The sequence below is a fragment of the Chanodichthys erythropterus genome, chromosome 24, assembly GCF_024489055.1.
Source record: "Chanodichthys erythropterus isolate Z2021 chromosome 24, ASM2448905v1, whole genome shotgun sequence".
NCBI classification, from domain to species: domain Eukaryota; kingdom Metazoa; phylum Chordata; class Actinopteri; order Cypriniformes; family Xenocyprididae; genus Chanodichthys; species Chanodichthys erythropterus.
In genome coordinates, this window is record NC_090244.1 from 23,998,479 (window position 1) to 24,022,654 (window position 24,176).

At 35.4% G+C, this 24,176-nt stretch overlaps 1 long non-coding RNA gene across 2 annotated transcripts in view; it reads right to left on the minus strand.

Moving 5' to 3' along the window:
- Positions 1-24,176, minus strand: part of LOC137015380 (uncharacterized) — a 232,803-nt gene that overhangs the window by 60,333 nt on the left and 148,294 nt on the right. For both annotated transcript variants that reach the window (XR_010893952.1, XR_010893953.1), the window contains exon 2: positions 17,084-17,166. This is a non-coding gene — a long non-coding RNA (uncharacterized lncRNA). The remainder of the gene's footprint in view (positions 1-17,083; positions 17,167-24,176) is intronic.

Sequence of the window (24,176 nt, forward strand, 5' to 3'; positions counted from 1 at the left end):
ACGATGACTGCAGCTGGAGAAGTAAGATGTTTAGATTCCGCTATCACGTCTGTAATAAAAGAAATCGACAGCGCATTAATTTTAAAAGACGAACAAAGAACCACAATCAAGGCATTTGTCGATGGGAAAGATGTGTTTGCCGTCCTTCCAACGGGATTCGGCAAAAGTTTAAGTACAAGTTCAACATACGTCACTTACTGCGTTGCTTTGATTGGTTGTAGGTCTATCCAATTGAGTGCAGAGGTTTTTTTTTTTTTCCTGGTTCGTTTAAGACACGCCCCATAATTCAAGTGCAATGGAGCAGTATCAGACCCACATTCTTCCTAGAATATGAGTATGACGAAGTCAGGCTAACAGAGAGCCCTCCGACTGCAAGAATGAATTGAAAACACCAGCGCTCATAGTGATGACAATGAATATAGAATAAACTCTGTATAGAATAAAATCTTTATAGAAAATTGACAAACATATAAGAATCCATCAATATTTCTCCAAATGTGCATGCTTTTAAACTAAAAACCTATAGTCAGACTCTTTGCATCACAGAAATACATTATATTTTAAAGAATATAATTTTTTTTATATTCTTTTATAAGGTTTTTTTTCACAGCCTACCTGACTGAATGTCCTCATTAATATGCAGCACCATTAGAGGTTCTTTAAGTGATTATTTGTCTTCTCAGGTGTAAATGACCCATTATTCATGATTCACGCCTCCACGCATACTGTGTTTCTTGACAAAAAGAGTCTTACAAAAACTAAATCAATATATTGTTTTATATGAACAAGTAGGCAATATATTTTTTACATAAATTTGAAGCAAAAGCTCTAGCCTACAACCTCCAATACCCAGAAGTCTTGTAAACACAGATTTAATATATATTTTTGGCCTTATTTCTGTGACTTAATTTTTTTGTTTTTTTCAATAACCACGCATAAACGTTATTCCTTCAAAACCACAAACATATGCATACATGTTCCTCACATATTATGGTAGCCTAGTTTGTGCTGAATACAGTGTAATGACACTTTTTCCATTAATATGTTTATGAACAACTGAAAAAAGCACAAATGTCAGGGCATGTCAAAACTTCTCCAGGCCCCAAATCAGCCTCAGACTCCAGAGGGTTAAATAAACTTAAAGAGATAGTTCACCCAAAAATGAAAATCATCCCATGATTTATCCAGCCTCAAGCCAAATTCCCTACAGCTTACCTTTCACATGGCTCGAAAGCACATTCACGCATGGTGAAAAGCTGCACATCATTTTTGTAGGTTTTACAGGAGGCTACACAAGGATTTGATCTTTCTTTTAACCATAATTTGTATTTTTTGTTCTTAAGCCAACGCACATAAACAGCAACCTCCCGGCATGTTATCATCTCCCACTCTGATCTATCAGAGGGTGCACAATATGGATTAAATGGATTTTTTTTTCCTCAATTTTAGCCGTTTATTACAGCCATTCAACATTACAGTACAATTAAAAGCTATGTAAATATTTTTTTTTTAAAAAACTAAACATTTAAAAGGCTTTTAAATTTAAAAACTTTTAATTTGAGTGAACTTAACACAATTTTCACAACTGTAAACAGTGCTTTAAGATTTTCAGGTCGTACAGGTAAATATACAGAAAATAAATAATGTCTTGAATAATATCTTGAATAATTTTCAGCTCTTTAAGTTTATTTAACATTTTTTAACTAATTTAAGACTGTGCTTAGAAGGATAAACAACAAAATTAGAATTTTGACATTTTTGTGTGTTTTTATCCATTCAAGCATGAAAGAGATCTCAATGTGGCGCTGCCACATTTTGAAGTGCCGTTTTGCGCATGTTCCAGGTGTTTGTTCACAGAGAACCGTTTCACAGATGCGCACCAGTACAGATTTGAGGACAGTTTTTTGTTTTTTATTGTACATGAATGGTTTAATACTTGAATGAATGATAGTGTGATCATATATTGTAGAGCAGCCAAAGGATGACAGACTAGATGGATGCTAATGGGATGTTAATTGCGTTAAATATTTTCAATGTGTTAAACTGAAAAAAAAAAAAAATAAATAAATTAAATAAATAAATTATATATATATATATATATATATATATATATATTATATATATATATATATATATATATATATATATATATACATATTACACACACACACACTTATAAGCAAACTGGGTTCTTACCAGAGTTTATCAGATTATTATTATTATTATTTTTTTATTATTATTATTATTGAACGACACCTATTTGCTGTTGCAGACAAACTAATGGAAAATGCTCATGAGAAACTACATTATGGCTGTTTTTATAATATTACTAACATTATAAGTGGACTTCAATAAAGTAAAATGATAAAATATTGCAAAAAAAAAAAAAAAAACTTTTTAAACACTAGACAAAATGTAAGATTGATGCCAAATAAGTAGGACAATGAATTCAGGTTACAGCATGAGTCATATATCAACTGTGCAAATAAAAATAAAAAACAACTGACATTTCAAAATTGTCATAGTATTATGTTAAATATTCAACTTCATATTTGCAGATTTCCCTGTAAGGGGCCCGTACTGTAAGTTTGATTGACAGGTTGAAGATTAGATCAGTGATTGGCTGAGAACAGCTCCATAGAGGGTTCTCCTAAGGGTCAATGTTTCAAATCACACCTGCTTCCCTTAAATTGTTGCTCTCGGCAAAAGCAAGCCAGTCCAGACAAGCAATAAATGAACCTGAATTGTTATTCACAGCCCTCTGCAAATTCACAGAAAGACTTTTTTTTAGGTAGGTGAATACTTGATGTTATTTATATTTTGCTTTATTCCTTTGAAAAATAAAAAAAAATGGTAGAGAAAAAAAAGAGTATTAAAAGGCTTCTATTCCATAATGGCTATGGTGAAGAATTGCTGGGTTTTACTTTCAAAGAAATGTTTTTTGAAGAAATGCAGCAATGTTGGACTTGCAATGAACATGCACGCCTGGCGTTTTTCAAGTACAACAAGAGTTGACATGGCTAACATGTTGACTAATAGCTTTGTCCTTGATGCATATCACGCTTTGAACTTACTTTTAGGGGTTTTGCGGATAGGAAACTTGAAGATGGAGTATCAGGTGGGGTTGAGTGTGGAATGCCATGCATGAATCTTCATTCTAAATGTCATTCGTAGTATGCATCAGTTCAACGCAGGTGCCACTTATGAGGTTATAGCATGCTTATGTAATGCAGAACAACGTGCTTGAGATGTATTACGAATCCAGAGGTATTTGAATTTCATGTTTAAACCAGTTCTAGATGGGCCTTGACCTTTATCAGTCATATATTGGCAGTATTTTAAGTAAAATGGCCAGAAAACAATTTGAAACATCTCATTTTTTGAGTTTTGAGTTTCAAGCAGATTATGGGTATCATCTGTCCTGACCTTTTGGCAACAGCAAAAAGGAAACGGGCTGTCGTCGGCTACTTTGGTTTGTTTGCAGTCTAAAATGAACTTGCAATAATGAAGTTCAGATGCCATTGGAAAGCTAGGTGTACTGGCACTGCCAGGATGCTGAGGTGGCACTTTTAGTCTGAGCAACACATATCTACTTACTAAATTATGCTTTCCACAGCCTGTTTGGGAAACCAGAGAGAAAAAAACATCATCTGCATATCAGTATGCCTCGGCATCAGACGCGACGAGAACAATAAAACAGAGACATGTGACCAATCTGCTTCCATTTATAAGAGAGCATTTGGCCTGGAGATAAAGCACTCCCATATGACTTGTTCTCTTCTGCTTTAAAGTTATTAATTGGAAGCGAGTCAATTGATTGTGATGTTCCAAGCTCTGTTGGTTGCTGATGTTAGAGAGAGTGAGGAGAGGAGAGAATTGCTGTGCTAAGGTCTACTGACACCTAATTTTTAGAATTTTCCAAACGAAAAACAAGCATGTTAAGTTACTTAAATGAGTTCTCACTGAGTCTGGAATATTTTACAATTATAATTCCTTTTTTTTAAAGGCTATTTGTTTATTTATTTATTTATTTATTTTTTCCCTGAAAAAATATCATACAGGTATCCAAACATTTGTTCAGAAAATTATACAATATCAGACACAAAACAAATATTTTATTCTTTTGTATCATTTAGATGAATCAGACTTTTTATTTATAATCGTTCATTTAGAACACTTTTTTATCGAAAAAAATATATATTGCGATTTACAAAAAGCAATTCAATTAAAAGAAGCAATAATATAAGAAGTGCTAAATATTTTAAATATAAAGTTAGGTTATCAACAGGATTCAGTGAAGTATGCATGGAAATGATTAGTTTTCTGCATTTCTTGAATATTGTAAGGGACTCGGTTGTTCGAGTAGGGCTGCATGGGAAGATCATTCCAAAAGTGCGAAACAGTGAACGTGAATGTTTCGGAAAGTGACGTGCCTTTCTGTGATGTTGCGCCTTTCTTCTGGAGAAGCTGCACGAACAGGCCTTTAAGAAGGCCATGAACGGGAGAGAAGGATGCACAGTACATTACAACAATACAATTTGAAAAATAATTGTCAATTAGTTGACTGGTTTAACATGTAGTCTAAAATGCCATATTTAGTATCCGAATGGCAAAAATTTGGCATCTAGCCCAATGTGAACAGTTCTTCTTTACAAAAAATAAATATATAAAGATAAAAAAAAAAAAAAAGTAAGAAGAAATATTTAATTACTTTATTCTAAAATTTCAGGTATAGGATTTAGCAGAACAGTTGTAGTATCGCAAACCTTTTTTTTTTTTTTTTTTTTTTAGAAAATTGTGAAAATCTGTTGCCTAACTTCCATTTCCATAATAAAAGTAGCAAAAATGTTATCATATTTGTTAAAAATATTAGATTACAGATTCAGCTGAACAATTAACTGCATTATATAAGTTTCTTTCTAGAGACTGGCTAAAAATATGGCTTCTGACTCAAATTGTAAAAATACTTAATACTTTTGTTGTTTAGTCACATGAGGTTTGGTACAAACAGCTCCTCAGGAGCTCTACTAACTACTGAATGGAGTACCAAAAAATTAAAAGATGAGAAATAATGAATATTGATTGTTTAACCCTTTAAAACCTACAGCGCCCACGCTCCTGTTTGCGTGTCTCTGTTTAAAAGCCAATAGAAACTGAAACCAGCACAAAAATTGTTTTTGCATACAAAATCAGACATGTTACACATGAAGATCAAGCCTCCAACATGCTCCTGTTGCATTGTTTTTGACGTCTAATGAATGTGCACAAATTGCGTAATATTCATTTACAAAAAAAACAGAGCACAGGTGCTAACTGAAAATAAATATTTATATCTCATGTGGCGTTTCTGCTCATGGCTTCATGAAACATACACAGGTCAGCGTTTCCCAAAAGCATCGTAAGCTTAAGTTGATCGTAGCTCCATTGAAACCAATGGAGCTACGATCAACTTAGGCTGACGATGCTTTTGGGAAACGCTACCCTGATCATTAAAAAACGGCACCGTGGGCGCCACCTAGCAACGAAAAAATGTATTATATTAAAATACCTTTAGAATTTTAATTAGGATGTAGTACCCTAACCTTCACAAAATACAAGAAAAACAAATGTTGACAGGTTAATTGTATAGTCTGAAATGCCAGATAAGCAATTCAGATTCTTAAAAAAAATAAAAATAACAGCACAATAAATAATTCATAACATTTGTTCACTGCAATTCTTTTGAAAAAACACCACAATACCCTGACTTTACTTTTTCGCACCCTCCCGCATAAATCATTTGATTTGGTCTCTTTCAGTGATCAGATGATCCATTCATCAAACAGATTAACTCCAGCAAACACACACACACACACACACACACACATACACACACTGCAGCAGCTGATTTATTACCATTATCCCCCCCTTAAGTACATTAAATATTTCATGAGTTAACCATCTTTGCAATATATTTTTCAGCTATATAGACACCGAAGCACCCAAGAAACTAATTGCACACAGAACTAGAATATAATTTTGGCGAATACACTGGGTATTATATTGGTAAAGTGCAAGCAATCTATAGGAATAGCGAAGGAGTGGGACAGATTTGGACAGTGGAGACAGTGCTCCTAAATGTGGATCCTGCCACATAGATACCCTGGCCACATAGAGACAGAGAATGGACCACAGACCACAGAAACATGCAATTATCCCAAACAAGGAGGACTGGCCAAGCTCTTCCCACTGCAATGGACAACAACAGCACACATACATGAGCGCAAACACACACACACATATACACACTTAACATACAAGAGCAGCCACTTGACTTAAGCTCTAAATCATCACCTCTATAAATGCCTTTCATAACTATAAACAAACAAACGAATGCATGCCCTAAAACTTCACAACCACAGTACAAAATTTATCACACAAAAGTAAACAAAATCCTAAAAAATGAAATGAATCTGAATGCATCATAGGTTCTATGTATTATTATGTAATTAATCAAAAAACTTTTCACATCAAAATAATAAGACATAGGGCCCTATCATACACACTGGCAATGTAGCGCCAGGCTCGACGCAAGTGTTTTTTTGTTTTGTTTATTTTGCTAGTTTCAGCCCGACGCGGTTATCATTTTCACGTCCTGCGCCACGTTGTTTAAACAGCAAATGCATTTGCGCCCATTTGTGCGCCCATGGGCGAGCTGGTCTGAAAACGAGGTGTGCTCAGATGCATTGTTGGCGCGTTGCTATTTTGAGGCAAATGAAATAGACTGCGCCATTGACGAACTGAAACCTGGTCTAAAGTCAATGGTGCAATGTTTGTTTTGTTATTTAAAGAGTGCGTTAGTAATATGCGTCTATATGCGGGTGCAAACGCACGTACACTATGCTTATTACACACACAGGGAAGCGCAACAGCACACAAACATGCCAAATATTAAAAAGAAAAGGATTACAATGTAAAAGATTATTATTGTGTACATAAAGATAAAATACTTTGGTGGAATCTGGCTTGGCCCGTAGATGGTCTGCTCGCGCGCACAAACAAATCCGTTTCCTTGCTAAAGCAGCATTCATTTTTCTGCTTGCAAATTCTGCTGTGTAAATAGTGAATCCACCATGGTGCGAGCGCAACTGGCTTTTAAAGGGAATGGGAGATGAGACTCTGATTGGTTTATTTCACGTTACTCGCAAAACACACCCATTACTTAGTAAGAGAATAGTGACAACCCTTTTAGACCATGTGCCTGGCGCTCCGACCATTTTTCCTGTCGTTAAACTAGCAAAAGTGGATTTGGACATGCCCTAAGTGCACTTTAGACCATGTGCTTAGATCTTTAAAATAGGGCCCATAAATTTAAGTTTTTAAATTAAAACTCACAAAAACATGGTGTTATGTTAAAACCTAAACTGCTTCATTTAAAATCCCTCAAAATGTACATAGTCATGTTTAAGTCCAATGAAGATGAAGATGATGCCAAAAGGATCGAACAGCATTAGTATTTATTATATAAAACAAACTTCCACAGGTGAGAAACAAATGAAACTGCGTGTAACAAAAGAACAATACCAGACAAAGAACTGATCAAAGAGAGGGACTTAAATACACAAGGATAATGAACTCAAATACAGACAGATGTGCTATTTAATCAACTTAGCACAACTGTGACGCATATGAGTCAGGGAGCAAATGTGATTCAGTTGATTTTTTTTAAATGCATTATTTTTTTTTCAAAAATATTGCATTACACTGCAACATATCCTGTTTGGGAACACTTTGTTTCCTGGTGAATTACAAAAACGGACAAAGACAGGTAGATAAGACAAAAGCAGTATATGATGAATACAGCGTTATAGCCTAACCACCATTAACCGCCAATAATAGCAATAAGCTCTGCGTTTTGTTACTTTCGATAAGAAACAAAGTGTCATCTTTCAACTTGTGTCAATTTTATCAAGAAATTCAAACAGAAAATGCTGTTTTGACACCCTTGATGTGGCGTGACAGATCTCTGTTCAGGTGCCTCAGCGGCAGCGCCGAGCGTGAGTGGATAAGATCATCTCTTCTTCGTTAATACTGGTTACAGAATAAACATGAATGAACATCTGAAGGTATGTTGAAAGATACAGAACAACTTACTGAAATGTATAATATCTTATAACTTATGATTAATATACTGTTAGATGTAGATATGCACAGGGATTCTCTTTGTGCCGTGAACTTTTCAATGCACAGCACTACTGTGCGCTGTGACTCTATATTGCTTTCGCACATCATTCTGCACCCGGGATGCGCATAAGCGGTTTGTGTTGCTGTTTTGAAGCATTTCATATTATCATGGTCTTGCACACTGAAAGATTATTAATAGCCTATTTTGTTCTGTAGTATCTATCATATCTTGTTGCCCCATTAAAAAGCTGCACAATATATTTAAAATAAACATCTTTTAATGTTACATTATTATAAATTATTATAAATCTTTACATTCACATATAAATCTAATATAAATAGTTTTTTTTTTTTTTTTTTTTTTTTTTATAAGAATACAAATAGAATTTTGAACCTTTTATTAACATTTAAATTTTATAAAATTACTGCGCAAAGTTTTTTTTTTTTTTTTGGTCAGCTTATGATTATACATTTTTATTCATTTGTTATTTTTTTCTATAATGAAGTAGTGTGTTTACTGCATTCTGGATTGTTTAACAAATCAAAGAGTGACCATTAGTTCCACAAATACAGATATATAGATACAGGCCCCCACTAATTATTCTAGAAATTAATTGATTCAACAAAGGTAACCTATTTTGCTACATATTTTTAATGGTTTAAATGTATACTCGACATGTTTGACCACTTATGAACTATCATTTAGCCTACTATATGTTGTGTATGTGACTAATGTGCCCTACCATCACCAATATATAAATTACTATTAGAGCACAAAATTGTTTACAAGAGAACACATTTCTTCATTGATCTAGACCCTAAATTTTGCTCTCAGAATGCACCAGATTCAAGCATTTAAATTTAAAATGTTCCTATATATGTGTGTGTGTGTGTGTGTGTATTATATATATATATATATATATATATATATATATATATATATATATATATACACACACACATTAGTATTATTATTATTATTAAGAAAATAAAAGAAAAAAGAAAAAGAACAGCAACAATAAGTAAAAAAAAAAAAAAATGTGCTTCTTCTATTAGATTCATCCTCATAAGGCTTCATAAGTCTAAGTATTTTCCTTAAAATATTAACAACAGCAACAACAACAAATTATTATTCATTTATTATTATTATTATTATTATAATATGAATAATTACATTAATTTTTTTTTTTTTTTTTTTTTTTTTTTTTTTTCTTGCTGTCCATTGCCCTATCAGAAAAACACACACATAATGTCTCTCCGACAACATAGCAAATGTCCCACTTTGGCAACACCTCCTGCAGCAGACATACAGACACTCACTTGCTGACAGTTTTCTGGTCGTCAACCTGAGAGCATATGTAGTCATTCCTGACATACCTGCAGCAGTAACTGAGTGCCTCTCACCTTTGAGGTGTGTGTTTGCATTTCAGCATGACATATTGTGCGCTTAGATGCTGAGGATTACCAAGGTATGTTTCATCAGCCCTGGATGACGTCCAATAATATCTGCCGCAGCTGCTTTTTTTCACAAGGGCTCGCTAAAAGAGAAGTTAAGTGATCAAAGAGGAGAGACTTTGGGTTTTTTTATCGAGGCCCACATGTTTCAAATAAGATTGTCTGCCTGCAAGCTGGACACTAGCACATTAGCTGAAGAGGCCAAATCTGTTCCATCACACTCTCCTTTTGTTATATTTATATCCATCGATGTACGCTTTTTGTCTTTATTTCAACACGTTGTATGAGTGCTGTACCATGTCATGGGTCGGTGTACTGATGCTTTTTTTTCTTATTATTATTATTATTATTATTATTTTTTACATTTTATTGTTACACCATGGAAGTATGATGCATTTAACTGACAAGTTGAAAATGGCCTAAAAATGAATCAGGGCTCTGATAGTTCACCCATAAATGAAAATTATCCAATAATTTACTCACCCTCAAGCCATCCTATGTGTTTATGACTTTCTTCTTTCAGACAAATACAATCAGTTTATATATATATATATATATATATATATATATATATATATATATATATATATATATATATATATATATATATATATATATATATATCCTGCCTCTTCCAAGCTTTATTCATTTTTTTTTTTTTTTTTTTAATTTTGAAGCCCAAAAAATTGCATTCATCCATCATAAAAGTAATCCATACGGCTCCAAGGGGTTAAAAAAGGCCTACTGAAGTGAAGTGATGCCTTTTTGTATGAAAAATACCCATAATTATAACTTTATAAACTGTAATCACTAGCTTCCAGTAACATCTGTCCACGGGTTCATGACATAATCAAGTTCCGGCATATGATGTAGGATGCAGGCGTAACTTAAGCTTAGGTGAGAGTAGACACCATTTGTGGTTCAAACAAATAGGGTTGGGCATCAAACTCATGCTTCTCCGACATTTCTCTTTAAAAATTTTCGTTTTAGACTTCTAATTCGTGACCAGTGTTTTGTTTTACTCTATCCACTGTGCTTCCATGTTCGTCAATACGTTTGGACCAGTGAGATTTCCCTGTGGGTGAATCTACCAAGTAATGTAACAAAAATAGTAACCAAGTGACTAACAAAATGTTGCTAGTCGCGTACTAAAGGCCAAATTAACATTGCAAATTTTGATTTTTTGAACGTTGCTTCATGTTGTGTTGGTGACAGGTTGCAAAACACTCTAAAAACTGCTGGGTTAAATATGGACAAAACCAGGGATTGGGTTGTTTTTACCCAGCCATTTTTTTCAACCAATTTTGGATTTATTTTTTTAGCCAGCAATATATTAATATAGTAAAAGGCATGTTTTTGCTCACCCCCAAATAGGGGCAAATTTGTGGGGTATTTTAAGCTGAAACTTGACCATACCAGAGACTTATATTACATCTTGTGAAAGAGGGCATAATAGGTGCCCTTTAACCCAACCTGCTGGGTTTGTCCATATTTTACCCAGCTTGGGTTTTTTTAACCCACCATTTTTTAGAGTGATACATGTTTTCAACCATGAACAACAATAAAATTGAACTACTTAAATTTAATTTTAGTACTTATATTTAAGTACTAGCTTACAACTGATGTCTTTTCAACAAAAGCTATCATCATCACCTTCTTCCATTCTAGATTTATTGAATGTACGTGTCATTGACATCGCACAGTTCCTCTAATATAGGACTAAAACATAAAACTAATCTGAACTATTGTAAGCCACTTTTATTACGTTATCACAGCGCTTCTCGCTTGGACACGATGTCCTGAGCTCTGGTGGGCAGCCAGTTCTGTACAGAATCACAATTGTTCTATTGTTTCTCACCTTGAGCATTCAATGTGTCTTCAATTACTTCAATTGACTTTGCCACCATCGGAAAACAGTGTTAGAACATATGCTGAAATGCTCTGACATAGTTCATGCTGTAATACTATAAAAGTAAAACTAAGGACTGAATACATTTTACTGGCACTGTAGTTGTGTTTTATATAAAGTGTGATCTCAAAGCTGAACTGGTCAAAGTGTTGGCCATCTTTCATTAAACGTAATCATCAGCAGTGATGGGAATATCGGCGTTATAAATAAATGGCGTTACTAACGCCGTTACTTTTTTGAGTAACGAGTAATCAAACAAATTACTTTTTCTCCCATTACAACGCCGTTACCGTTACTGGCAAAAAAAAATGCAGCGTTACTATAATTGAGCTCACTGATGCAGTTTTCATCCGAGTAGCCCTTTCTCTCAGCCATATAGGACCTGCAAAGATTTTTCTATGGTGTGTACTGCAGTTAGTCATAGCCAGGGCTTGACATTAACACCCGCCAACCCGCCAAATGCGGGTAGATATAAGACAGCCACTCCCACTAGCCACTTTGGCGGGTTGAATATAATTTCAGTTTACAGCCAAATGATCGTCGAAGATCGTCGTAGCACAAAATTAAAATCCAATCACACAATTCGTTATTTAGGCTACGTGCAGTTAGTGAATGAGGGATAGGCAGAATTGCGCTGAATGACACAACAGAAGCGCTCTGTCGCGCGCGCGATCAGTTCTCCTCGCGCCTGAATAGTTAAACAGAGCACACAGATGTCTAAATGTCCATCGTGTGGAGTATCTCGCGTGAATACAGTCGGTTATGGCTTAAGTGGACGTAAACAGGTGGGTAATAACTGGATATGCGTCAGTTACGTCCATGCATTCAGCAGCCCAATTAAATACCTCTCTGTCATTAATGTTAATCAAACAACAAAAGATGTTAAATAATCTGAAAAAAGATTATTTTTAATTTACTATTGTTTTTGTAATTTGCTTCTTTGTTCTTTTATATAGCCTAACACAAATAACTTATACAATTTCTCATATTAGCCCATGCTTATATTGTCCACCTCTTGCCCACCTGTACATACCAGCTGATATACAATGTATTCTTGATTTGGGTGGTCAATCTGCATTTAAAAGTTTGAAAGGGTTTTAAATCTTCTAAATCAAGTAAAATGACTCAAAATAAAGTAATTTAAGCATAACAAAGTCAACTTCAATCATATAAAATGTAATTTACCAACATCAAAATTGTGGCCAGTGAAAATGCTCAGTGGCTAGTAAATTTGGAAAACCACTAGCCACAGTGGCTGGTGAGCAAAAAAGTTAATGTCAAGCCCTGGTCATAGCCTAGACAAATATAGTCTAATTTTAAACTGATAATAATGAACGATGCTCTGTGTGTGTGTCTGTGAGCATGCAAGCTGAGCACGAGCTCAAAGCAGAATACCCTTTGTGACATGCTGGATCGAAAATATGTGAAATAAGTTTTTCTAGTCGACTAGTAGTTACTCATTTAAGCCATTAGTTGACTAATCACATTTATATTAATTTAATTTCTTAAATACTGGAAAGAAAAAAAACTAATAATGAGCGTTTATGTTATATATGCTATGCACTCCAGCGCACGCATAAAGCTTGCCATAAAGAACCGGCAAAAGTAATAATTATGAGCCATAGTAAATACCTAAGCTTTAGCAAACACCATTTTTTATTTTTGGGGGAAAAAATTCTCTAATGCTCACCAAGGCTACATTTATTCAATAAAAACAGTAATAATGTGAAATATTATTACAGTTTATATTATTACACAATTATATTACGAAATATCATTACTGTTTTCTACGTAAATATATTTTCAAAGGTAATTTACTCCTGTGATCTAAAGCTGAATTTTCAGCATCATTACTCCAGTCTTCAATGTCACATGATCCTTCAGAAATCATTCTAATATGATGATTTGCTGCTCAAGAGACATTTCTGAAAACAATAATAAAAAGTTCAAAAGAACAACATTTATTTGAAATTGGATTGGACTGAAATTGGATTGAAATTGGATTGAATTAGGGTTAGTTGCTTGTACTTATGCACAATTTACTATTATTACTATAGTAAGTACAAGTAATATGTAACTCAATTCATATATAAAGTATAAACCAAATAAAGTTCTCAAAAAATCTGGTTGCATTACATGTCAGTAAAACAATCTTTTCTTGTCTATATGGGCACTTCTTTGCCAGAATATGCTGAAATGTGGACCAGACTTGATTCTGCTAGTCAAAGTCTCATTACTGTGCCTAAAAAAAAAAACACCCTTTAGCACTGACTTTGCTCAATATAGAGCACATCCACCTCTATCTTATCGTGTAAATATACATAACGTAAACTAACTGAAAACAGATAATTCTCTTGCTGAAAGGATCCATCAAACCTAAATAATACATACTAGCTGACTAGTGACAGACATAATCAGGTCACTGTCAGTAATTCCACTGATCTAATATCAGTCTCTTTAGTTCTGCATGAATACCTGTATTAAACAGCATGTCTGAAGTATATGAATTTTCCGTTGACGTTCTTCCTGTGGAATAATACAGAGTCGTGTTTCAAGTGCTGCAAAAAAGCATTGAGAGTGCTTTAGATGGATCTCCACCTCCTTCCATGGAGAACTAATGACACGATCTATCTGTCAGTAGATGCAATAACATTAGGCTGTCACTCAATACCAGGGTCCCGCCCCCTCCATGCCCCTCCACTCACCCTGGAGCCTTCTAGACCTGTCAATAACCTTTAAGAAGGGGAGGAGGGGATGGATTTCAAGAGGTGAAAGACAAATATCTCACTCAGCAAGACATTGAGTTGTGGGTTTTCCCTCATGTACTGCATGACTAGATTAGACCTCAAGACAGCATACATAAAGGAGAAGTCAATAACTACAGCAGCTCAGAATACAGGCCTCCGGGTTGTCAGAAATGCAAGTAAATAACTCTGAGGCTGTTTATACAAGACTGGAATGATGAAGGTTAAAGTTCTGTAACTTGAACATGGTTGTATGTCTATCAACCACTTAGGCTAGGTTTTTTTTTTTGAGTCGTCACAGAGCATATTTTCTGTGATAATCCAAAAGCTAAAATCTATATATGTTATTAGCATCCAATTACAGTCAATAATGCTGGGGTAGTGATCTGATTGAGTTGCATTGAGTTGAAGCTGAACAGTCAATGAACACAGGTAAAATGAACAGAAAACTAATAAATTCACAAAACAGTTGCACTACTTGAGTATTTCAGCACAAAAACTTTTTTTTTTGCCATATACAGTAATTGACACTAAGGATGTGTTCACACTTGTCATGTTTGGTTTGATTAAAATGAACCCTGGTGCGATTGCTCTGTTAGTGCAGTTCATCTGAATGTATGAACGCTGCCATCCAAACCCTGGTGCGCACCAAACAAGTGGTCCAAGACCTCTGAAAAGATGGATCTCGGTCCGCTTCCAAATGAACTCTGGTGTGGTTTGAATGATATATGAACGCAACACGGACCAAAGACATAGTAAACAAACCAAAAACAGGAAGATGAGACCCTAAAAAGGACAGAAACCTCATGCATATCGGTTGTTCTTCACATTTTGTAAGCCCTTCTCGAGTTCCCAGGTGGCCAAAATACCATCATATGCAGGCTATGCAAACACAACAAGCGCATTTATCTCAGCACACAGCATTGTTTTGGATGTTCGGTAAGTTCCGTTTGAAAATAGGCAATACGTCATCTGTCAATCTGACAGGTTTCGAACATATCCCTATGCCTTAAGAGTCGGTATCTTTTAGTTCAGTCATAAAATTGCCAATCTGAATGCTAATCGGACCAGTACTAAATGTTTTTTTTTTTTTGGTCCAGACTAAATGAACTGAACTACAAAAGTGAACGCACCCAAAAAAAAAAAACATGCAAATAAATGTCGTCGATCACAGCTCAACAATTTTAAGTGAATCCCCCTGAAGACTTCTCTCAAATCTCATCCCAGCACAAATCTTTGCACTTAAAGTTAGAATCATTTAACCTCTAACCCTCATTTAAAGATTTCTCAGACTGTCAACATGAATATACATGCTCTCCCAGCCTCTTCACCTCCCCCAAAACAGCACACATTTTATTTTCTTCCCAAGCCACAAGAGTGCGTGAATGATGTGCCCAGTAGAAAGCCTGTTTTCTTAAGTTTGATGCTAATGTCCTGCTTTGAAGCCTGTTTTCTCATAGACAAGTCAGCGACACCCTAACTAGACATGACATATTTTTGCCGAAATAGGGTCCCCAACAGGGCACAGCTTATTAATAGACATTTTTCACTTCAGCCAGTGCATTCCTCAAACACAAAGCTTTACTTTGAAGAGAAGATGGATCGCAGCAGATAACTTAACATATCTGACATGTGGGAGACAGATTGTGCTTTATAGGAGCATGAAGATGTGAATGCAATTATTTGATTCCACATGATTTCAGAAGTATGTCTGATTAGGATCTGCAAACATTCAATGACACAACAGAAAGGTCCTTTTTGCAGACAGTGATGTGTGATGTTAATACATAGTAATAATGCTGTAATAATACAGTAATAACAGTCCTGTCACTGACGTTGCCGTCGGTCTGTCAGCAGAGTCTCTGTTAGTCGCGCATTTCAGCTTAACCTTTGGCCTCACTCTTTGATGAACTTACGAGGGTGTGTTCACCGTATCTCTCAACTAGTATTAAGAACTATGGAACATTTTGTACCCCAAGGCTTTTAAGGGAAAAAGGGTCCCCTATTTAAGGCTTATTCTAAAACAAATGAAAGTTTTTAGCATGGAAAATACAAACACCACAACAATGACAACTTTAAACTAAACCCTAAATATTGTTCTACCATACAAATAAAAAAGTAGATATTTTATATGCCACTTTGGATAGGGCTTTTGACATAATGGAGAACTAGGAGTATCATTTAAAAATAAAAAGAAATAATTAATTATCAATTTATTAATTAAAAAATTACAAATAGACATTTAAAACACTTTATTTAATGTTTGCAATGCACCAGAACTTTTAATTGTTACATATAACTATTAAAAACATGAATTAAATACAGTTTTAAATGTATTTATTGCTAATTTAAAAAATCATTAATGTATTATTTTTGTTACATTTAACTAAGCTTTTAGACATCAATAAAATAAACAGTTTTAAATGTCTATTTATTCAATTTATTTATTATTATTTTACTGTTACATTGAACTAGACCTATTTTATTTTTATTTATTTGTTTGAGTTAGGGTTAAATTGCTAATTTATTACTTAATTATACCTTTAAGTGGCACACTAGTTCTTCATACTGCCATATTCCTTCTGGAAAAAAACAAACAAACAAACAAAAAAAACCTCCAAATGACCATTATATTGAGCTGCATACACATTTCATGGCAGCAGCTAGAAGGGTTAATTCCTACAGTGGCTGCAGTCTGCATCATAAAATGAGATCCTTTGAACTTGCCATGGCCGGAACAAAATATGTAAATAAATGTAAAACACATAATCTTTATTTATCAAAGCAATGCCAGACAGATGGATCGGCCCACCTGGGAATCCTGCCGGCTCTCCAGATGTCCAGTCCGTTTCGATCTGTAGGCCAGATCAGAATGAAAAGGACCATGAGGGTCTCCTTAAAACACAGAAAAATAGAATTATCTATTAAAATTAATATTTTTCTCCATTAATCTTTCAGACATTATAACAGCAGTATGAGGCAGATTCTCACTCTGATTTGTAAATCCTCATTAGTATTTACAGATCAAATACTCTTTTCCACCTTCAGGCCAAACTGTTCTCTTTGCTTAACCGTTCCATTCCTTGCCGTTCAGGCCAAGCCGGTACGGATATGGTTTTATTTTCCATAGGGTTGATAATGGAGCTCTTTGGATTGTATTACAAATGCATCAGTCTTTGCTTTGGAAATGCAAGAGTTTACATACGATATGAGATGTAAATAGCAACTGCATTATGGAGGACGATCAGATATTTCTTTTACTTTTATCATTAATTTGTGTTTGCCAGCTACAGAGAAATTAGTAGGCAACAGACAAGTGGCCAATCCTGAGTGGCGACGGATTGTACCAGCATGATTCAGCATGATTCAGCATGGTTAGACAACCATGCAGAGAATTCTGGGCTGAGAATGGTTTGTAATCGTGCTGTAAGCCGTGCTGTACAAGGATCAAGTGGAAATACAACTGGAACCGTTCCTTAACATTCTTAGGGCTGTTTGGCTCGAAGGTGGACAAGCGGCTTTTGACAAGTTTGGCACCAATGACCTTTGGTCATGAGAAATGTTTGAATCAAAGATTTTTGATAAAGTCACTGATGCCCAACCTGATGCAAAGCGTCAAAATATTTTCTGTTATCAACTTAAATTTCAGTCCTCACACAACGAACTGGAATATAATGCAAAAGTCTTACGGACCACCATTTAAATTATGTTTTTGTTGTTATTGTCTTCACTGGACAAGCAGGTGTAGAATGACATGATGGTGAATAATGACACTGGAACACAAACCAGTATTTTGTTTTTTTGATGCACAAAAAGTATTCTCGTCACTTCATAACATTAATGTTGAACCACTGCAGTCACATGAACTGTTTTAAATATATCTTCAGTAGATTTCTAGGCATCTGAAAGTGTTAACTATCTTGCTGGTAATGGAGGCCACACTGAGCCATCGGATTTAATCAAAAATACCTTAATTTGATGGTGAGTAATTAATGAAATATTTTTGGGGTGAACTAACCCTTTAAAAATGATATTTATAGCTGTACCCTTCTTTTAACTATACTAAATAATTAGTTTGACGGTGACTGCTTAAACAATGTTTATCAATGTAATATTTGCTTTATGTGCAAGCTGTTGTAGATTACAAAAGACAATAATGTTTCAACCTCATTCATTAATTAAAGTATAATTTTTAACCATATGTTATGCATTATGAGGCCAATGTTTGTCTTTTGCGCCATAATGTTTTGAAACAGTAGAAGTCAGAATGTCCTTTCTGGCTCTGAAGTTTTTCAAAGTCCTTTTGTGGCTTCCAAACCCCATGTCTCTGGCCTATACTCACACTCTATTTATGCAAGAAAATGAAGTTGAACACTTGGCCCCTCCTAAATTTGTAAACTACAATTAAGCTAAATTCCAAGTTTATTTCCAAACGCCGTCCTTGTTCCAGACCATGTGAGAGGCTCGAGTCTAAAATTATAACACTTTGGGTCAGGCAAGCTTTGGGTCAGCCAATTCCGCTATCATCTTTCCTTCTATGTCTGTCTGAGCATGAGAAGTGGTTAAACATATTTATGTCATCTGTCATGGGCAGACACATTCAAGAACTTGATTTAAAATATGTATATACAGATGATGTGATTACGTCTGGTGTCAATCCATGCTGTTTTCTTTTATCAGTATGTCTTCGGGTTTTGATTGACAGGCATGTAATTGGAAATCAGTGTCAACATGTCATTTCACAGTCTTTCTTATGTGACCCATAGTCAAAAATGAGAAAACAAAATTTACATCTGACAGGGGAGTGTGAGGCCTACAGTATGCCTTCATCGCTGGAGGCTGGAGAGGACAGTTGTATATAGACAGTCACACTGTCTGGCACAGTAAATTATATGGATTTCAGCACATTTTTGTAATTCTGGCTAAATTATGTTACATTACATATATAATGTATATTATGGCTATATAATAAAATATTTATTTAATATTTTTAAAATAAAATAATTTTATTTGACATACAGTGGGTACGGAAAGTATTCAGACCCCCTTAAATTTTTCACTCTTTGTTATATTGCAGCCATTTGCTAAAATCATTTAAGTTAATTTATTTTCCTCATTAATGTACACACAGCACCCCATATTGACAGAAAAACACAGAATTGTCGACATTTTTGCAGATTTATTAAAAAACAAAAATACTGAAATATCACATGGTCCTAAGTATTCAGACCCTTTGCTCAGTATTTAGTAGAAGCACCCTTTTGATCTAATACAGCCATGAGTCTTTTTGGGAAAGATGCAACAAGTTTTTCACACCTGGATTTGGGGATCCTCTGCCATTCCTCCTTGCAGATCCTCTCCAGTTCTGTCAGGTTGGATGGTAAACGTTGGTGGACAGCCATTTTTAAGTCTCTCCAGAGATGCTCAATTGGGTTTAAGTCAGGGCTCTGGCTGGGCCATTCAAGAACAGTTGTTGTGAAGCCACACCTTCGTTATTTTAGCTGTGTGCTTAGGGTCATTGTCTTGGAAGGTAAACCTTCGGCCCAGTCTGAGGTCCTGAGCACTCTGGAGAAGGTTTTCGTCCAGGATATCCCTGTACTTGGCCGCATTCATCTTTCCCTCGATTGCAACTAGTCGTCCTGTCCCTGCAGCTGAAAAACACCCCCACAGCATGATGCTGCCACCACCATGCTTCACTGTTGGGACTGTATTGGACAGGTGATGAGCAGTGCCTGGTTTTCTCCACACATACCGCTTAGAATTAAGGCCAAAAAGTTCTATCTTGGTCTCATCAGACCAGAGAATCTTATTTCTCACCATCTTGGCAAACTCCATGCAGGCTTTCATGTGTCTTGCAGTGAGGATAGGCTTCCGTCGGGCCACTCTGCCATAAAGCCCCGACTGGTGGAGGGCTGCAGTGATGGTTGACTTTCTACAACTTTCTCCAATCTCCCGACTGCATCTCTGGAGCTCAGCCACAGTGATCTTTGGGATCTTCTTTACCTCTCTTACCAAGGCTCTTCTCCCCCGTTAGCTAAGTTTGGCTGGACGGCCAGCTCTAGGAAGGGTTCTGGTCATCCCAAACGTCTTCCATTTAAGGATTATGGAGGCCACTGTGCTCTTAGAAACCTTAAGTGCAGCAGAAATTTTTTTGTAACCTTGGCCAGATCTGTGCTTTACCACAATTTTGTCTCTGAGCTCTTCAGGCAGTTCCTTTGACCTCATGATTCTCATTTGCTCTGACATGCACTGTGAGCTGTAAGGTCTTATATAGACAGGTGTGTGGCTTTCCTAATCAAGTCCAATCAGTATAATCAAAAACAGCTGGACTCAAATGAAGGTGTAGAACCATCTCAAGGATGATCAGAAGAAATGGACAGCACTTGAGTTAAATATATGAGTGTCACAGCAAAGGATCTGAATCCTATCCAGTGGTGAAGTGTTTTCTGTGTTGACTAATCTTTTGCGTTGTCCTAATAACAGTCGCATCAACGTCCGCTAATGTCCAATTCGTGACCTAATGACTCATTTGAACAGATTCATTTTATTGAATCATCTGTCCACACGGTCTATAATGAATCATTTACTCGAACAACTCTGAAATGAGAACATAAGTGTGCTTACCCCATTTAGCAAGAGTGGTTAGTAAAATTAGCCTTAATAATCCACAATATTTTCAGGTTATTTAAATGACAATGTGTAGTAAATTAGGCCTACCTATAAAATCAGTTAGTTTAGACTGGAGTGAGGTGAAACCAGAACAAAGCAAGCTGTTGTTAGCTAGGTGCATTCAATTGTATATGGTAGAAAATTATATTATTAGTTAATATAACTTCTAAATGCTACTTTTTAATACTTTTCAGGTTTAGCAAAAAAGCATCTTCTCTTACAAAGCTATAAAATCACTTTTTTTTTTTTTTTTTTTTTTTTGCAAAGAGGGCAAGAAAGAATTACATGGGTAGGGCACTTTTTACTGTTTGTGTGGATGACCATGTCTGTCACCACTGAAGACCATTTTTGACCCAGGACAAACCCTGCATTGATTCATTTGAATTGAAATATTTAATACTTTCACAGCAAAAATTATGTATGCAATTAATTTAGATTAATTAATCACAGAGTAATTAATTAGATTAATTTTTTTTATCTATTGACAGCCCTAATATATATATATATATATATTAGGGCTGTCGATCGATTTTACAAAAATACAGCATATTTTGCAAACGCACCTTTTTAATCGAATTTACAAAAATACAGCATATTTTGCAAACGCACCTTTCGCATGTCACGCCTGCGTCGACTCAAACATCACAAAAGCTCTTACAGGTGCTTGAGAAGGCACGCCCAAACAGGTAAATATAGGCTACTCTCAATAAAAGGTCCAACATATTAGAAATACTTTTCACTGTGTTGCTATCTGTCATGAGCAAACAAATGAGTAAACTAACACTGAGAACGCAAGCATCTCGCATATTAGCTATAAACCCATTCAACGTAACTGCATTGGCCACATTTATTTACATGACGCACCACATAGCATACCCGGTTAAAAAAGTCACCGCTCGCCACACATATATATATATATATATATATATATATATATATCATCACCTTGGAATTATAAGGTTCTATCCGCATTCTTCTGAGCGCTTTTGAGATATTGAGATTCAAAGTTTTTGCATTCCATACTTATTTGTCGACAGACCCTTTTTTAAAAAAAAACAAAAAGTCCTAAAATGTACACAACTTTAAAAAAAAAATAAAAAAAAATCACAATGTAAATAGGTTGTCATAAGAATAAGTGAATAACTAAATTTTGACAAAAATGTCAGATAGAACCTTATAATTCCAAGGTGACGATAGAGTTTTTATTGTTTATATATGTACAAAAAGTGAACAAACAACTGCAAATAATATGATTCAGATATATGATCTCATATCTAAATATCAAAGAACTCCTGATTCAAAGGCTTTTGAGCAACAATAGAAAACACTTTTACACTTTTTGAGGATACCACAAAAGAGTACAAGTTTTTACAAAGTTTCCATTCAACTATGTGGTTTTATTGCTTTATTCTTTCTTTTACGATGTTTACTGTTTATTCTGCATTGGCATTATGACTCTGAACCTCCCACAAGCTCTCTTACGCCTTCCGGAAGGAATTTATGAGACCAGAGGATCATGTGCAGCACTGTCATTCCTGCAGATGTGAGACTGGGACAGCAGTTGCCCTAGAAATTAATTATACCTAACCTAGCAACCCAAGAGGGTAAAACTTCAGAGGTCTGCTTCACTTGTGCTATAATCCAGTTGAAATCAAAGAGCTTTGAGATCAAAAATGAAACACAATACTTCTATGTTTTGTGCTGTAATCCACATAGTATGCAGAAAGACCTGCTTAATCCCATGCAGGTTCATGACGTAAGCCACATGTGGTGCAAACCTGCACAGATCTGATGTAGGCATGATGAAGAGAGATGGAGAGACAAGTGGGAGAGAAGAAAGGAGAGACAGATAAAAGGACAGACAGGCAAAAAGACAGAAAAGAGGAAAAGAAAGCCAGAAAGATCGATAGACTGGTAAGTAGACAGACAGATGGAAAGACAAATAGACAGATGGACAGACAGAAAGACAGAGACAGACCAGCAGAAGTGCAGGAGAGGAACAGACAGAGAAAAATAGATGGAGAAGCATAGAGAAAAACAGACAGGTAAACAAAGACAGACAGACAGACAGATAAACAGAAAAACAGACAGACAGACAGACAGATAAATAAAAATGTAGATAGACAAAAAGACAGACAGACAAATGAAAAGACAGACAGACAGACATACAGATAGATAGATAGATAGATAGATAGATAGATAGATAGATAGATAGATAGATAGATAGATAGATAGATAGATAGATAGATAGATAGATAGATAGATAGATAGATAGATAGATAGATAGATAGATAGATAGATAGATAGATAGATAGAAGATAGATAAGTAGATAGACAAACAGTTTAAAACATGCTGCTGGTTGGGAATTCCTGCCCTAAAATTGGACAGAAAACAAATGTATTGAAACGTCCATTAGTCGGAGGGATGTGTGGTACATGATTCTTTTGCAAAATAAAAGAAAGAAGAAAGAAGAACAGACGATCAAGGGGGCATGTTTTTTTAATGTTGGGAACAATCTGAATCAAATTAACCAGCTAAAATGACTAGACAATTACTGGGACTGAAACAACCACTTCAAACAAAAGAGTGCAAACAGGTTACAGGTTTTCAGACGTGAATGATTTGAATCATGCATTCAGTGCTGTCCTGCCAAAAATGAACACCATGCATCTCTCATCGCTTTCTGCAGGCAATTCAAGCCACACAGATGCGGTTAGATAAACTCAGCTTAATAAAAAACATACAACTGAAATTGATTGGTCCTGATATATAACCTTGTGGTACTCCACTGACTGAAGGAACACGTGTGTCATGCTGTCTGGAATCACCCCCCTTACTGCCATGACTCACTATTGAGTCATTCCCAGAGTAATTCCCACAAACACAGATCATGCGCAATACTGTGTGTGGAAGCATGAGAATTCCCAGAATTGTTTTATAATCTCAAATGTTTTAGCTCGGTTTTCTTGTTCTGGGGTTTTTTCCAATTTTTAACAAACTGACAGTGGAAACGTGGCACATAGGCTTCATTTATGGATGGTGGGTTAAAAATCATGTTAGATATCATGTATACCACCTAATTAATATCCATGAGTCCACCACACAACACATTGACACCTATGGGGTTATGTAAAAAGAGAAAACACACTCAAACTTGTGCCTTTCCATTCAAGAACATTTATATGCATTGTTGTGCTTCTACTTGTGTGTTGATTCAGCATCAAACAGCCTCCTC